The following is a 4,210-nucleotide window of genomic DNA, read 5'->3' as shown; positions in this document are numbered from 1 at the left end:
TTTTCTATACCATGTGTAAAACAGAAAGAAGAAAGCTTCCCCTGCTCCATCTCCATCATATTCATGAATATGCTCTATCATCTACCTATCTATCTATCTATCTATCTATCTATCTATCTATCTATCTATCTATCTATCTATCATCTATCTGTCTGTCTGTCTATCTATCTATCTGTCTATCTATCTATCATCTATCTATCATCTTTCTACCTACCTACCTGTCTAGGGAGAGAGAGAGAGAGAGAGAGAGAGAGAGAGAGAGAGAGAGAGAGAGAGAGAATGGGGTAAGAGTGGGAGATGAATTCAATAAGAAAGGAAGATGACAAGGCAAGCCAATGGGATATGATGTATCACTGAAATATGAAGACTTGACTCTCCCTTTATGACACACAGATATGCAGATAGGTCTGGTCTTTATGCCATACTGTCTTATTATATGTTTGTTTCCAAGATCAAATATATTTTTTTCTATTGCCTACTATATTGTTTACCAAGGTAAGATGGTGTTAGAGTCTGGATAAGTTTTGTTTAAGTAAATGTAAATAGTTGCACTTTTGATTCATTGCATTTTAATGCTTATAACATATTCAACTTATATACAATTTTTGTAAATAATTCATGTTAATCAAGAATTTAGTCCTCATAAATTAAATGGCAGTATTGATAGAACCGACACTATCTATAACATCAATACAAGAAAGGAATGCTAGAAGGTAAGAAAGAAGGTTATCCTAAGGAAAGAGACATGATTGCAGCCCAATCACACAAACCATGCAATTCAGCCTATAATGTAAGTTCTTGACTCTTTCTGACATACTGTTCCAGACACACAGTTTTGTCCCGACCTGCAGGATCGACAACGGAAGACCTGGGGGAGAAATAGGGGCTCGGGGGAACAGGGGTACGCGAGAAATGGAGACAAGACAGGAGTCTGATCAAGTCTCTCTTTATTGAAGGTAACAGCTTGTATATATACATTTAGGCACAGCAAAGAAACGCCTGATTTCCCGATATGGGGACCGACCAATCAGAGGGTGCTTCGTCAGTTCGGCATCGCGGGCAGAGTACAGGGGGCTGCGTCATTTCCGGGAAATGGTGGGCTGGCTGAGAAATCGAAACTTAAACTTAAACAACAGAATTGAAACTTAAGCTTGGCCCAGGGGCAACCAGGTGCAAACATGTCCGGGCATGTCTGGGCGGGTCCAGGCAGGCCAGCCCCGGACACAGTTTTTGTCATTTGCAGATTCTGATGATATTCTTCAGGAAAACTGTTCATTTTGATATGATCATCAGTGTTCCTCACGAATCCATATATCCTGTGGCTGAATATAAGTTATTGATTTCATTATTATAACAGTCTTTTTGTGCTAATCTTTGTCATCACTATTATCTCTTTGTATTTTTAACTCATTGACCGTTTTACTGACACATCAACAATAAAGAATTTTTATCACAATCACTTCATACATTGAGAAAATTTTCTAAAATATAGCTCTGTTGATCAAAATCCTCTGTTGATCAAAATGTGAGCAAAATCTTTAGGAAATATAGAAGATGGAATTCTGCAGGGCTCTAGTTATTTGAAATAGAGACAGAGAATACTTCTATGTTTCTTAAACATTTCCACCATTTTAACACAAGGGCTTAAATCATATATAATGAAACAAAAATTCTTATCCTCTAAATAATTTATGAAAAAAAATTCTATGTAAGTACAGCCTTTGAATGTATATGTGCTATGAAAAAGTAACATATTATTAATTCTTCTGGCAATTCTACTATACAGAAACAGAGGTTGTGTTAGAGAAGATAAGAAAAAGAATAAATATGAAATAAAGGAGTAAGAAATTAAGTTTGGTGACACTGCTAAATGAGCTTTGGGTTCACTCATGTCTTTCATTTTACATAGTCAATTCTATGTCAGAATCTCATTATTATTATCCATCCAGTGGATGGATCCTCATAACTCACTGACAGATAACACTGCTTTCAGTCTTTCCTCACTTCTACTCTTTTTGTGTTTATTTTGGGAACTAATCTTTTATACAGACATTGTCTTCATTATGTTATTCTCCCACTAAACAATATTTAACACTTAATTATCAAATTGAAATATATCAAATGGTAAATTCACTCTCAATACTTACCTGATATTTTAATTTATTTCCTCATATTATTATTTTTTTTTTCTGAGAAGTCAAGTGTCTTATTCTTCCTTACATGTTTCACTTATTCTTTCCTATTATGCTCCATCGGCGGTGTCTTTCCTACCTTCTCTTATCTTTATGGTAAATATATATATACTTTCCTTTTCTGGCTCAACAGTCATTGAAATAGACAGGATTTTGGCTTTCAAACCAGCACAGTACCTATACTTATTGCAAGTCAGTAGAAAACTACATAACTGAGTGCTTAAGTTTCAATATATTCTTTTTTCATTTTCCTACTTTCAATAAATAAGTATTAGCCCAAACTTTGTGCCAGACAATGTATAAGACATGATTTAAGTTTCTGAATTGTTTGAGTTTAGGCACTTAATTTGCAACCAAATTTGGCTTATTGGTTAGCATATGTCAAAATGGTCCCTTGTAAATTTAACCTGACATGTAAACTTTAGCTCCACTGCTTGTAATGTTGAATTCAAACAGTCCATTAAGAAATAATTGCTGTTTGCCAAGTTTTGTAATTAGACATATATTGAGCTTGGTTAGACGGGAAGGCAGAAGGCCTAAAGAGAGTGATATTAAAAATAAATAAATAAATAGAAAGAAAGAAGGAAAGAATGAAAGAAAAAAAAAGTGAGGAAGGAAGGAAGGAAGGAAAGAAGGAAGGAGGAAGGAAGAAGGAAAGAAAGGAGGGAGGGAAGGGAGAAAGGGAAGGAAAAGGGAAGGAAAAGAAAAACACCTGGTCTATGTTCTCAAATTTTTAAAATCTTATCAGTTATCTAAGGATGAACTAGGCAAACGCGGAGCCATACAATTAAAGGGGTGTTGCAGCTCTCCAGTGCTTCCTAGATTCTCTACAGTCTTGACTGAAGTGAGTGATCAACACTGTTCAGGTGAGAAAGTTCACAGGGGCCCAGAGCTAGAACGTCTTCAATGGGGGTGGAGTCACACCAGCACTCAAGTGTTTCCCTACTATAATGTTAAGCAATTTTCTGCTGGGTCATATTTACATACCTGATATTCTAGTCTTGCTGAGTTATCCAGAACACTGGAAAAGAAATACAAGTTGATACTTATCAAATTTTAGAACATATGTGTAGATAATATTGCTTGGGGAATCCAGAAAAAAAGAAATATTCTTTTGATTTTCCTTTTGTAGTATCGTGTACTGTCTGGGTTACAAATTATGGCTAGAAGTATAATGTTTGAATTAGTAGACATAATTAAAATATTTAAAGAATGCATTTTAAAATGTACCTTCCAAATGCTTTGTTTCAGAATGGAATAGTGGGAAAATGTCAACTCTAAAGACATACAAATATAGATTCAAATATTAACCATCACTTAACTTTGGGATTAATTAATTAGGTTCATCTCTTTATTTCTCATTTTCCCCATCAATAGAATTTAAGTCATATTATTTGCTTCCTAAGATTGCTTTGGGAATTGAATAAAGCAGCATTTATACCACCTGTGAAACAGTGCATGATTTGAACCATGGTGGGTGCTAAAGAATGGTGGTTGATTGGTATGATGAGGATGAATGATAATGACTGATGACAGTGAAGAAATTGATGATAATAGAAATGACAAAAACTGGTATTAAAGGTATTCAATAAATACTAATGTGCTTTCTTTAGAAAATGTCATATTTGACTTAATGCAAGTTTGTAAAGCATTGCAAGTAGGAGCAGGAGACATGCCTGGGGTCTATTTCAGAAGTGTAGTGAGTAGATTTTAAATTTGCACAATGAAATAATATTATGGGGGATAAATTACACAATAGCTTTTGAATTTCATTGGAAATAAGTTCCATATAAGTGGTGATGACTCGAAGAGGGAGGTAGGGAGAAGGAGGCTCAGATTCGGTACCTGGAAAAAGAAGATGTAAATAAAAGGCAATAATGTAAAGAAAAGTTGCTAAGTTGATTTAACTAATTCCCCTAGACAATGTTTTATGTTTCCCTTAGCACCTTTTTAATGGACCAGAAATTTGTCCTGTACAATCTCAAAGTATCAATAATCACTTTTTAGGTAGAAATGTA

Source organism: Rhinolophus hipposideros (genome assembly GCF_964194185.1).
Source record: "Rhinolophus hipposideros genome assembly, chromosome: 2".
Taxonomy (NCBI): Eukaryota; Metazoa; Chordata; class Mammalia; order Chiroptera; family Rhinolophidae; genus Rhinolophus; species Rhinolophus hipposideros.
Note: the sequence above shows the minus strand (reverse complement) of the source record.